The sequence below is a fragment of the Oncorhynchus clarkii genome, chromosome 9, assembly GCF_045791955.1.
Source record: "Oncorhynchus clarkii lewisi isolate Uvic-CL-2024 chromosome 9, UVic_Ocla_1.0, whole genome shotgun sequence".
NCBI lineage: Eukaryota > Metazoa > Chordata > Actinopteri > Salmoniformes > Salmonidae > Oncorhynchus > Oncorhynchus clarkii.
This window is the reverse complement of record NC_092155.1, coordinates 78869438-78883212: the sequence shown is the minus strand read 5'-3', so window position 1 is coordinate 78883212 and position 13775 is coordinate 78869438. Positions and strand designations below refer to the sequence as shown.

Sequence of the window (13775 nt, the reverse complement as noted above, 5' to 3'; positions counted from 1 at the left end):
GTGCACTGTATTGGAATGGGGTGTCACTACAGGCTCAGCCATGGTATTTAACAACACCATAAACTGCTATGTAACAAGCACAGTCCATTTGTTCAAACAGTGAAGGACTGCTGCTGTCATGGACGAGAGGGACAGGTGGGAAGTGACACGTGGTGCTTCCTCTAGGCTCGCTGTCCCTGTGTGCCTTAAGAGCCTTTGTTGTCCTAGGTCTCTGGGAGATGAGATGAGCAGAGCTCAGGTTCAGGGATGGGTAACTCCAGCTGACTATGTGTTCAGGGCAGGGTCAGGGCAGGGTCAGGGCAGGGCATGTTGTTGTATGGACAGCACCACCGCAGTAAAGCAGTGTAATCCATCATTCTGAACCAAGCAGAACATGAAGGCTGTTATAAACAAACAATGAAATGAACCCTTATGATAGGAGGGTGTTTTAGGATGTTGAAATTCTCTCTCTGGTTCTTTTGTCTTCTTCTTAAGCTATCACCTCCAATATACCATTCCAAACCCTCTCTTCAGTCAAACCAACTACTTTAACTGGCATGAAACAAGACATAGGTAGGATACAGAACCCATAGGTAGGATAAAGAACCCATAGGTAGGATACAAAACCCATAGGTAGGATAAAGAACCCATAGGTAGGATACAAAACCCATAGGTATGATAAAGAACCCATAGGTAGGATAAAGAACCCATAGGTAGGATACAGAACCCATAGGTAGGATAAAGAACCCATAGGTAGGATACAAAACCCATAGGTAGGATAAAGAACCCATAGGTAGGATAAAGAACCCATAGGTAGGATACAGAACCCATAGGTAGGATAAAGAACCCATAGGTAGGATAAAGAACCCATAGGTAGGATAAAGACCCATAGGTCCATATAATATATATATAGAATATATATATAGAATAGATGAATCGCTATGATAATGTCCAGCCGTAGTAGAGATTCAGGTTGGGCTGCTAGTCAGTAACAGTTTCTCTCTCTCAGGACGACCAGCAGTAGGCCTGCAGCTACCTACACATCTGGTCGCCACATGTTCTCTGAAGTTTCCCCCCCTCTCTCCCCGTACCTCCCCCTGTCTCCCCCGGTCTGCAGAGCAACAGTGGAGGAGGAGGAGGAGGAGGAGGAAGAGGAGGAAGACGGCTGCATCAAACAGTCTCTTGTTCATTATTACACCACAGAGCTAAAGACATTCCACAACACAAAACAGTGTCTGAAGTGTCTTCCTACTAAAACCCCCACAGTGAGAGACTCAAAGGGGTTTGAGGTGAAACATATTTTGGTCAATAGAACAGGGATACCGTGGTTGGTCTGATGGAAAAAACAAACACCACTTTGAGAAACAAGGTGTAGGAACATGTTGATCAAAAGAGGAGGGAACACACACACACACACACACACACACCACACACACCACACACACACACACACACCACACACACACACACACACACCACACACACACACACACACACACACACACACCACACACACACACCACACACACACCACACACACCACACACACACCCACACCACACCACACACACACACCCACACACACACACACCCACCCACAAACCACACACCACACACACAGCAGAACTTTTCTACCACTATGGTAGCTGATACTTGTGGTTCAGGGAACATGTGTGTATGTGTATTGTACCTGCGGTGGGTATCTCTAACCTCGTTTCCAATATGACTGTAGCCCCAATGAACAGAGGTGGAAACAGAGCCCGCTGGAGGGAGAGAAGGGAGAAGAAACTGGTTAATAAAGCCTAGAAGACAAAGGGAGGGCAGAGGGATGAATGAAGGGAGGAAGTGCTGAGAGAGAGAGAGAGAGAGAGAGAGAGAGAGAGAGAGAGAGAGAGAGAGTCCTTCCTCTGTGCTGGGGTGCACAGAATAATCAATGATCTACTAATCACTCATTCTGTGATACAGATTGGACATTGCTCAAACGGATCCCCTCAAACACTGTGATTGCTCTAGACAGAGCTACACAGACCGATAGCAGCTAAAGATAACTGGTAGATAGAGTGAACAAAAACATGAACAGCACAGAGAGAGGGAAGAGGAGAGGAGAGAGGAATAAGAGGAGAGAGGGAAGAGAGGAGAGGATAGAGGAATAAGAGGAGAGAGGGAAGAGGAGAGGATAGAGGAATAAGAGGAGAGAGGGAAGAGAAGAGAGGATAGAGGAATAAGAGGAGAGAGGGAAGAGAAGAGAGGATAGAGGAGACTAGAGACTAGAGAGTCTGTTCACCCACAGAGACTAGAGAGTCTGTTCACCCACAGAGACTAGAGAGTCTGTTCACCCACAGAGACTAGAGAGTCTGTTCACCCACAGAGACTAGAGAGTCTGTTCACCCACAGAGACTAGAGAGTCTGTTCACCCAGAGACTAGAGATTCTGTTCACCCACAGAGACTAGAGATTCTGTTCACTTAACTGAGATGTTCAGAGACAAAGTCTCAGCAGTTCACAGCTGAAGATGATCCTATTGTCTAGGATGGTGTGTATAACTGCAGCTACTGGTTAATCAAATCAAAGTTTATTTGTCACGTGCGCCGAAAATACAACAGGTGTAGTAGACCTCACAGTGAAATGCTGAATACAACAGGTGTAGTAGACCTCACAGTGAAATGCTGACTACAACAGGTGTAGTAGACCTTACAGTGAAATGCTGAGGACAACAGGTGTAGTAGACCTCACAGTGAAATGCTGAATACAACAGGTGTAAACCTTACAGTGAAATGTTTACTTAATGTCACATTGATTGAGCTCTTATCTTTAACAGCCATTAAAATAGCATTTACCACTAAACCAGCGGACCAACATGGTGAACGCAAGGCAATAGGGAGGCGCTCCCTGTACACAGCACAGACATGGTTTTTATTAAAGGATGAGGTGAGAGGCGCTTGATACCGCTCTTCCCTACCCAAAATGGGCTGTAAGAATGGACATGTAGGGGCGGCAGGTAGCCTAGTGGTTAGAATGTAGGGGTGGCAGGTAGCCTAGTGGTTAGAGTGTAGGGGAGGCAGGTAGCCTAGTGGTTAGAGTGTAGGGGAGGCAGGTAGCCTAGTGGTTAGAGTGTAGGGGAGGCAGGTAGCCTAGTGGTTAGAGTGTAGGGGAGGCAGGTAGCCTAGTGGTTAGAGTGTAGGGGAGGCAGGTAGCCTAGTGGTTAGAGTGTAGGGGAGGCAGGTAGCCTAGTGGTTAGAGTGTAGGGGAGGCAGGTAGCCTAGTGGTTAGAGTGTAGATGGGGCAGGTAGCCTAGTGGTTAGAGTGTAGAGGAGGCAGGTAGCCTAGTGGTTAGAGTGTAGGGGTGGCAGGTAGCCTAGTGGTTAGAGTGTAGAGGAGACAGGTAGCCTAGTGGTTAGAGTGTAGGGGGGGAGCAGGTAGACTAGTGGTTAGAGTGTAGGGGGGGCAGGTAGACTAGTGGTTAGAGTGTAGGGGCGGCAGGTAGTCTAGTGGTTAGAGTGTAGAGGTGGCAGGGTAGCCTAGTGTAGGGGCGGCAGGTAGCCTAGTGGTTAGAGTGTAGGGGCGGTAGGTAGCCTAGTGGTTAGAGTGTAGGGGCGGCAGGTAGCCTAGTGGTTAGAGTGTAGGGGAGGCAGGTAACCTAGTGGTTAGAGTGTAGGGGTGGCAGGTAGACTAGTGGTTAGAGTGTAGGGGCGGCAGGTAGCCTAGTGGTTAGAGTGTTGGACTAGTAATCCCCGAGCTGACTAGGTAAAAATCTGTCATTCTGCCTCTGAACAAGGCAGTTAACCCACTGTTCCTAGGCCGTCATTGTAAATAAGAATTTGTTCTTAACTGACTTGCCTAGTTAAATAAAGGTTAAAAAAAATGTCCTCCCATGTTAAACCCTGTGAATGTCCATGTTGACTGTAAGAGATTAAAAGACTAGCTTTCTGATGACAAGACAAGAGTATCTTTAGTCTGATGGAGTGAGACATGGCCAATGGCACCGTCACCTATATAGTGCACTACTTTTTGCCATAGGGCCTCTGGTAGTGCACTAGATAGAGAACAGGGTGTCATGTGGGACACAGGCCTAGTCTTTAGGTCTCATGGTCTAGGTAACTCTTCAAACATCTCAGTAATCTACAAACAGATCAGACACACAACCACTCCCTTCTCATCCTCTCCTCTCCCCTCTCCATCTCCCCTCTCTTCCTCTTCCATCCCCTCTCCATCTCCCCTCTCATCCTCTCCATCTCCCCTCCTCCATCTCCCCTCTCATCCTCTCCATCTCCCCTCTCATCCTCTCCATCTCCCCCTCTCATCATCTCCCCCTCCCCTCCTCTCCTCAATTGCACTGTATTCTCTCCCCCCCTCAACTCCTCTCCCTCGCTCCTCTTCCCTGCTCACCCAGTGTCCAGGACAACACACTAAAATCACAACTGAAGTCGCCTGGACGACGAACCAACACCATCAGTTCAGGAAGTGACACACCATTGTATTAATGTAGTGACTAGAGGAATGGCCGATTAATTAGGGCCGATTAATTAGGGCCGATTAATTAGGGCCGATTAATTAGGGCCGATTAATTAGGGCCGATTAATTAGGGCCGATTAATTAGGGCCGATTCATCGGAATGGCCGATTAATTAGGGCCGATTAATTAGGGCCGATTAATTAGGGCCGATTAATTAGGGCCGATTCATCGGAATGGCCGATTAATTAGGGCCGATTTCAAGTTCGGAAATCGGTATTTTTGGGCGCCGATTTGGCCAATTTTTTTTTTTGTACACCTTTATTTAATCTTTATTTAACTAGGCAAGTCAGTTAAGAACTCATTCTTATTTTCAATGACGGCCTAGGAACGGTGGGTTAACTGCCTCGTTCAGGGGCAGAACGACAGATTTTTACCTTGTCAGCTCGGGGATTCAATCTTGCAACCTTTCAGTTAACTAGTCCAACGCTCTAACCGCCTGCCTCTCGTTGCACTCCACGAGGAGGCTGTCGGTTACGCGAATGCAGTAAGAAGCCAAGGTAAGTTGCTAGCTAGCATTAAACTTTTCTAATAAAAAACAATCAATCATAATCACTAGTTAACTACACATGGTTGATGGTATTACTAGTTTATCTAGCGTGTCCTGCGTTGCGTATAATCGATGCGGTGTGTATTCGTGAGAAAGACTGTCGTTGCTCCAATGTGTTCCTAACCATGAACATCAACGCCTTTCTTAAAATCAATACACAGAAGTATATATTTTTAAACCTGCATATTTAGCTAAAAGAAATCCAGGTGAGCAGGCAATATTAACCAGGTGAAATTGTGTCACTTCTCTTGCGTTCATTGCACGCAGAGTCAGGGTATATGCAACAGTTTGGGCCGCCTAATTTGCCAGAATTGTACATAATTATGACATAACATTGAAGGTTGTGCAATGTAACAGGAATATTTAGACTGATGGATGCCACCCGTTAGATAAAATACGGAACGGTTCCGTATTTCACTGAAAGAATAAATGTTTTGTTTTCGAAATGATAGTTTCCCGGATTCGACCATATTAATGACCAAAGGCTCGTATTTCTGTGTGTTATTATGTTATAACTAAGTCTATGATTTGATAGAGCAGTCTGACTGAGCGGTGGTAGGCAGCAGCAGGCTCATAAGCATTCATTCAAACAGCACTTTCGTGCGTTTTTCCAGCAGCTCTTCGTTGTGCTTCAAGCATTGCGCTGTTTATGACTTCAAGCCCATCAACTCCTGAGATGAGGCTGGTGTAACCGATGTGAAATGGCTAGCTAGTTAGCGGGGTGCGCGCTAATAGCGTTTCAAAGTCACTCGCTCTGAGACTTGGAGTAGCATGGGTAACGCTGCTTCGAGGGTGGCTGTTGTCGATGTGTTCCTGGTTCGAGCCCAGGTAGGGGCGAGGAGAGGGACGGAAGCTATACTGTTACACTGGCAATACTAAAGTGCCTATAAGAACATCCAATAGTCAAAGGTATATGAAATACAAATGGTATAGAGAGAAATAGTCCTATAATTCCTATAATAACTACAACCTAAAACTTCTTACCTGGGAATATTGAAGACTCATGTTAAAAGGAACCACCAGCTTTCATATGTTCTCATGTTCTGAGCAAGGAACTTAAACGTTAGCTTTCTTACATGGCACATATTGCACTTTTACTTTCTTCTCCAACACTTTGTTTTTGCATTATTTAAACCAAATTGAACATGTTTCATTATCTACTTGAGGCTAAATTGATTTTATTGATGTATTATATTAAGTTAAAATAAGTGTTAATTCAGTATAGTTGTAATTGTCATTATTACAAATAAATAAATAAAAATTGTCCGATTAATCGGTATCGACTTTTTTGGTCCTCCAATAATCGTTATCGGCGTTGAAAAATCATAATTGGTCGACCTCTAGTTCGGATAGGTGATTGTAGCCCAGGAGTGGCTGATGGAACTCCTCAGCTGGCTAGCTCTGGAATAATTGATGTTTGCTCCGGGACCGACGTAAACCAATAGTCACTCAGATAGCAGCTAGCTAGCTGCAAGATCCAGGTGTAAATGTCCAGAGCTTGCGGTTGAAATCCGGGGATATGGAGAGAAAATAGGTCCGGTATGCTCTGGTCTGAGTCTCGTTGCACAAAACTAGCGATAGCTTTTCGAGCTAAAGGATAGCTGATGACCACCAACCGTGGTTAGCTGAATACTAATATTAGACAGTAAACTGGCTAGCTTCTGGCCTCTCTTTTGGCTAGCTTCAGGCCTCTCTTCTGGCTAGCTTCTGGCCTCTCTTCTGGCTAGCTTCTGGCCTCTCTTCTGGCTAGCTTCTGGCCTCTCTTCTGGCTAGCTTCTGGCTTCTCTTCTGGCTAGCTTCTGTCCTCTCTTCTGGCTAGCTTCTGATCTCTCTTCTGGCTAGCTTCTGTCCTCTCTTCTGGCTAGCTTCTGTCCTCTCTTCTGGCTAGCTTCTGGCCTCTCTTCTGGCTAGCTTCTGTCCTCTCTTCTGGCTAGCTTCTGTCCTCTCTTCTGGCTAGCTTCTGGCCTCTCTTCTGGCTAGCTTCTGGCCTCTCTTCTGGCTAGCTTCTGGCCTCTCTTCTGGCTAGCTTCTGGCTTCTCTTCTGGCTAGCTTCTGTCCTCTCTTCTGGCTAGCTTCTGTCCCCTCTTCTGGCTAGCTTCTGTCCTCTCTTGTTTTTGTTTTTTTAATTGGTGAGGTGGGTTGCAAGAGAGTGTTTTGAAGTTGAGTTTTTAGAAAAAAATATATATAAAAAGATATGCGAGGAAAATATGTAAATATATATATACACGGGACCTGACAAGATGAGGACAAAGGACGTCTGACTGCTATGCCATCTTGGGTTGCTATGGATACTAACTTGGACATTTAAAAACTGTAGTAGATCAAATAAACACAGATCTAAACTCTTACCTTTGATTTCACGTGTATCTACAGTAACAACACAGATAGCCTACTGTGTGTTTACAGCAGTATCACACACACAGTAGGCTATCTCTCTGGCTGTGGCCCCGGTGCAGAGGTATCAACAGTATCACACACAGTAGGCTCTCGCTCTGGCTGTGGCCCCAGTGCAGAGGTATCAACAGTATCACACACAGTAGGATATCTCTCTGGCTGTGGCCCCAGTGCAGAGGTTTCAACAGTATCACACACAGTAGGCTCTCTCTCTGGCTGTGGCCCCGGTGCAGAGGTATCAACAGTATCACACACACATAGTAGGCTATCTCTCTGGCTGTGGCCCCAGTGCAGAGGTATCAACAGTATCACACACACATAGTAGGCTATCTCTCTGGCTGTGGCCCCAGTGCAGAGGTATCAACAGTATCACACACAGTGGGATATCTCTCTGGCTGTGGCCCCAGTGCAGAGGTATCAACAGTATCACACACAGTGGGATATCTCTCTGGCTGTGGCCCCGGTGCAGAGGTATCAACAGTATCACACACAGTGGGATATCTCTCTGGCTGTGGCCCCGGTGCAGAGGTATCAACAGTATCACACACAGTGGGATATCTCTCTGGCTGTGGCCCCGGTGCAGAGGTATCAACAGTATGCTCAGGTTGGGATTACAGTGTAGTACTACTTTCCCACAGACAAATGTTAACAATGACCCTTGTATTTGCCAAGCGCTCCTACACCAACATGTTGACTCAGAGGATCAAAGGAGCACATGGGGCCAGTCTCAAACCTCACATTCATAACCTTGATAGTCATATCAAAGTAATGACCTACTCAATAAAAGGTTGGCACTGACAAATAATTGAATATATAATATGTAAATAAAAATAATTTCCTCTTGTTTGGAAAATAAAAACAAGTTTTGACACGGGTTTCCAAATGTGAACATGGATTGCTGTTGGTAACATTCAACAATGTGATATTAATTAAACAACAAACGTGTATTGTAGGATATTACATTTAAGAATACATACGGTAAGTTACGGCTGATTACCTCGATATGCAGTTTAAACTACCCGGTGGAACAAACAGCATGCGGAGTGAAGATCGATGTCAACACAGGTATGTTCTAACCGAACCAACCCTTTCAATGTACACCGTATATTCCCATAGCGCTCGTTACAACGGGTCCGGTATGCCACGACACAATCATGTAAATAAATGATGAAAAGCGTCAATAAAAACGCGCGGATGAAACTTCTCAAAAGTCCTCGTTTAAAAGTCCATAAGAGCGTTTCTCTTCGGTGTTCCGCAGTCAGTCGGGGCGCAGCTACCTCTCTCTCTCTCTCCGCCTGGCTGAGAGACTCTGGACACAGCGACTTGTTGCGGCGATACCAAATGGTCAGATGCAGAGGGGGGTAGAAACAGCAGGGGCAGCAGATCTTTGTAAGCGAAAAAGACAACCATAGTATAATTCAATCTAAGATGTATAAAATAAGTCAATTTACATCACTTGATATGTTTTATAATTAGGTTTAGTAGGCGATGTTAATTCAGATATATATTTTTTTTAAAGATTGGTTTGTTCCACTATAGCTGATGTGTAGGCTACCTAAACTGTATCCAGATGTAAACTGTCCAAGAAGATAGAACTCAAAACCCTGTACATAATTTTATGTGATGAATTGTCTTTGAAGTATTTTCAGCATTTCCTATAGAGAATAACAGTCATCAGTCAATGTGTTTTTTGTTTTTTTTACACACTTAAATTCAAACATCAAATTATGTAATTTCCTGAGTGGCTACAATGTTGCCATTTTATGCTGAATTCTCTGTTTGTCCACTGAGGTTGAAAATGGAAACATTGTTACAAGACAGTTGGCAAGTTCCAGCAGTAGCCAACCAGAGGACTGGAGATGGTCACAGACAGAGACAGATGTAAATGTCGATAGCCTTCGCCGACAGGTATCAGGTTTCAGGTGTTATCTTCTAGTCTACTGTGGGTAAACGTTGAAACAAATCTATCACAATTAATGACTGTTAGAAAACTAGACAACAAGGAGAGGACTGGAGAGATGGTCAAAGAAAGAAAGAAAGAGCAGGAAAGATAGAGACAGGTATCTGGTTTCAGTTGTTATCTTCCTGCATACTGCAGGCTGCTACAGATGTAGGATCTTCATTTGACCAGCTTCTCACAGCGGGGAAATAATGCTGCAGCAACAGAAAATGTGAATTATTGTGTGGATTATAATTAAATTGATTTTTGTTGTTGTGGTAAGGGTTGATACATTTCTCGTTAGGGCAAATCAAATCTGATATTTTAAAGTGGAAATTATAAACTTCAGAAAATGTTTTTAAAACTCAAACAGGGTGATAAAATTAAGATAATCAATTGAAATCAAGTTTTATTTCAGGAGGGGTGGAGCTACTGGGGGTTCAGGAGGGGTGGAGCTACTGGGGGTTCAGGAGGGGTGGAGCTACTGGGGGTTCAGGAGGGGTGGAGCTACTGGGGGTTCAGGAGGGGTGGAGCTACTGGGGGTTCAGCAGTGGTGGAGCTACTGGGGGTTCAGGAGGGGTGGAGCTACTGAGGGTTCAGGAGGGGTGGAGCTACGATACTGCTGCAGTACTAAAAGGGTAAAATAAGACAAGTGTAATCTAATCACGTTTTATTCGTGACATTCATCGTGAACAACAGGTGTGGACGAACAGTGAAATGCTTAGTTACAGGTCGTTCCCAACAATGTAGAGAGAAAGAAAATAGAAAAATAATAGAAAAGTAAAATATTAAAATAATAAATACGATAACATGGTACTATACACAGAGTACCAGTACTGAGTCAATGATAACATGGCTGTATACACAGAGTACCAGTACTGAGTCAATGATAACATGGTACTATACACAGAGTACCAGTACTGAGTCAATGATAACATGGTACTATACACAGAGTACCAGTACTGAGTCAATGATAACATGGCTGTATACACAGAGTACCAGTACTGAGTCAATGATAACATGGCTGTATACACAGAGTACCAGTACTGAGTCAATGATAACATGGTACTATACACATAGTACCAGTACTGAGTCAATGATAACATGGTACTATACACAGAGTACCAGTACTGAGTCAATGATAACATGGTACTATACACAGAGTACCAGTACTGAGTCAATGATAACATGGTACTATACACAGAGTACCAGTACTGAGTCAATGATAACATGGTACTATACACAGAGTACCAGTACTGAGTCAATGATAACATGGCTCTATACACAGAGTACCAGTACTGAGTTAATGATAACATGGCTATATACACAGAGTACCAGTACTGAGTCAATGATAACATGGCTATATACACAGAGTACCAGTACTGAGTCAATGATAACATGGTACTATACACATAGTACCAATACTAAGTCAATGATAACATGGTACTATACACAGAGTACCAGTACTGAGTTAATGAGTAGAAGGTGTATGATGACCCATTTTCAGGGAGAGAGGTTGCCCGGAAGCTACTCCAGCTTCGGCAGGACTCCCGCAGTATGGCAGACTATGCAGTGGATTTCCACACGTTGGCAGCTGAGAGTGCCTGGAACCAGGAAGTGCTGTTTGACATGTTCCTACACATCCCCACTCAGCCCCTCTCCACTCCCATGGATGTTAGAGTGCTGGACAGGCGCTCTATAGGCCGGGTTACCCACAACACCATTCCTATCAACCTACATGTGTCAGGGAACCACAGCGAGGCTATCCAGTTCCTGCTCATTAAGTTTCCACCTATTCCTATGGTATTGGGTTTCTCCTGCTCCAGCGACACAATCCCTTCATTAAATGGTCTACTGGTGCCATCATGGGCTGGAGCCCGTTCTGCCACGCCCATTGCCTGAAGTCAGCACAACCTGCCCCGGGACGTCTTCCTGGGGGCTCAGAAGTTGCCCCGGGCCTCTCCGCCATTCCCGCGGAGTACCAGGACATCCGGGAGGTATTCAACAAGGCCCGGTTCACTTCGCTTCCGCCGCACCGACCATACGACTGCAGGATTGACCTTCTCCCTAGCACTACTCCGCCCCGGGGACGACTGTACTCTCTGTCGGGACCAGAGACCAAGGCTATGGAGATCTACATTGGGGAATCCCTAGCTGCAGGACTAATCCGTCCTTCTACCTCTCCCAGTGGCGCAGGGTTCTTCTTCATGGAGAAGGACATGACCCTGTGCCCGTGCATCGACTGCCGGGGACTCAAGGACATAACGGGGAAGAACCGCTACCCACTACCACTCATCTCCTCGGCCTTCGAGCCGCTCCAGGGGGCCACCGTTTTTTCCAAGCTGGATCTAATGAATGTCTACCACCTTGTGCGGATACGGGAAGGGGACGAGTGGAAGAACGCCTTCAACACAGCCAGTGGTCACTACGAGTATCTGGTCATGCCATTTGGCCTTACCAATGCCCCTGCTGTGTTCCAGGCTCTGGTTAATGATGTTCTCCGTGACATTTTGAAATGTTACGTTTTTTGTCTACATCGACTACATCCTCGTCTTCTCCCGTTCCACCCAAGAACATGTGCTGCACGCCCGACAGGTTCTCCAACACCTCCTTGAGAACCAGCTGTTTGTAAAGGCTTCGCCCCCGTCTGCACACACCTTACCCAAGGTTCCGTTCACATGGTCTCCAGCTGCTGACCGGGCGTTCTCAGACCTCAAACGTTGCTTCACGGTTCCCATCTTGATTCATCCTGACCCATCCCGTCAATTCGTGGTGGAGGCCGACGCTTTGGATGTCGGAGTGGGGGCTGTCCTGTCCCAGCGTTCTGCCCTGCAACTCAAGCTACATCCCTGTGCCTTCTTCTCCTATCGCCACGGAGAAGAACTACGATGTGGGGAATAGCGAGTTTCTCGCGGTAAGGATGGCATTGGAGGAATGGTGGCACTGGCTCGAGGAGGCAGGACATCGTTCATCGTGTGGACCGACCACAAGAACCTGGAGTATCTCCGCAGAGCCAAGCGCCTCAACTCCAGGCAAGCTAGATGGGCCCTGCTGTTCACACACTTGAACTTTTCCCTCATACCAAGAATGTCAAGCCAGATGCACTGTCACGCCACTATAGCCCCACGACCTCCACCCCGGAACCCCACGACTTCTAACGGCCAGTTGGAGCGAACCAACCAGGACCTAGAGACTATTCTGTGCTGCCTGGTCTCCACCAACGCAACCACCTGGAGCCAGCAGCTTGTGTGGGTCGAATACGCCACAACACCCTTCCTTGCTCTGCCACGGACCTATCACCTTTTGAGTGTTCCCTGGGGTATCAGCCCCCGCTCTTCCCTGAGCAGGAAGAAGAGGTCGGCATACCTTCTGCCCAGACGTTTGTCCTCTGCTGTCGTCGTACCTGGGGGATAGCCCGGTTGGCCCTCCTCAAGACCACCTCCAGGTATCGACGACAAGCAGATCGCCACAGGACCCCGGCTCTCCGGTATAGGCTAGGGCAGAAGGTATGGCTGTCCACCAGGGATCTGCCCCTCTGGGTGGAATCCCGCAAACTCTCCCCCCCGGTTTATCGGCCCGTTTCCCATCTCCAAAGTCATTAGCCCCTCTGCTGTTTGTCTTCTGTTGCTCCGTACCCTTCGTATACATCCTACCTTTCATGTGTCCAGAGTTAAATCCATGTCGAACAGCCTTTGTCTCCTGTTTCCCTGTGTATTTATACCGGTGTTCTCTGTCTGTTGCTAGTTCGTTTTGTTTCGTCAAGCCTACCAGTGTTTTTCCCTCTGCTTCTGTCACATGATTGTTCCTGTTACCTAGTTTTCCCATTGTTGACCATTCTGTCTACCCTGACCCTAAGCCTGCCTGCCGTCCTGTACCTTTGCCCCACCTATCTGGGTTACTGACCTTTGCCTGCCCCTGTTAAATTATTAAACTGTTGTTATTTCGACGATGTCTGCATCTGGGTCTTACCTGAAACATGATAGATAACTAGTCATAAAGGGACAGATAATAAACAGTAGCAGCAGCGTATGTGATGAACCCAAGAAAATGAGTGCAAAAAAGGGTCAATGCAGATAGTCTGGGTAGCTATTTGGCTAAATATTTAACTCTTTAGTAGTCTAATGGCTTGGGGGTAGATGCTGTTCAAGGTCCTGTTGCTTCCAGACTTGGTGCATCGGTACTGCTTTCCGTGTGGTAGCAGAGAGAACAGTCTATGACTTGGGAGGCTGGAGTCTTTTACAATTTTCAGGGCCTTCCTCTGACACCGCCTGGTACAGAGTTCCTGAATGGCAGTGAGCTTGGCCCCAGTGATGTACTGGGCCGTACGCAATACCCTCTGTAAAGACTTACAGTCAGATGCCAAGCATTTGCCATAACAAGTTACTAGTTTAACAATAACCCACCA

General features: G+C 46.3%; 1 protein-coding gene across 2 annotated transcripts in view; it reads right to left on the bottom strand.

Annotated features, from left to right (window-relative positions):
- Positions 1-8673, bottom strand: part of LOC139416968 (coiled-coil domain-containing protein 120-like) — an 84069-nt gene extending 75396 nt beyond the window's left edge. The window contains exons 1-2 of one of the 2 annotated variants that reach the window (XM_071166192.1): positions 8429-8673; positions 1670-1742 (exon numbers count right to left, since the gene is read on the bottom strand). The gene's annotated coding sequence lies outside the window, so the exon portion shown is untranslated. The remainder of the gene's footprint in view (positions 1-1669; positions 1743-8428) is intronic. The other variant, XM_071166193.1, reaches the window with a different exon arrangement.
- Positions 8674-13775: the final 5102 nt, after the last annotated feature.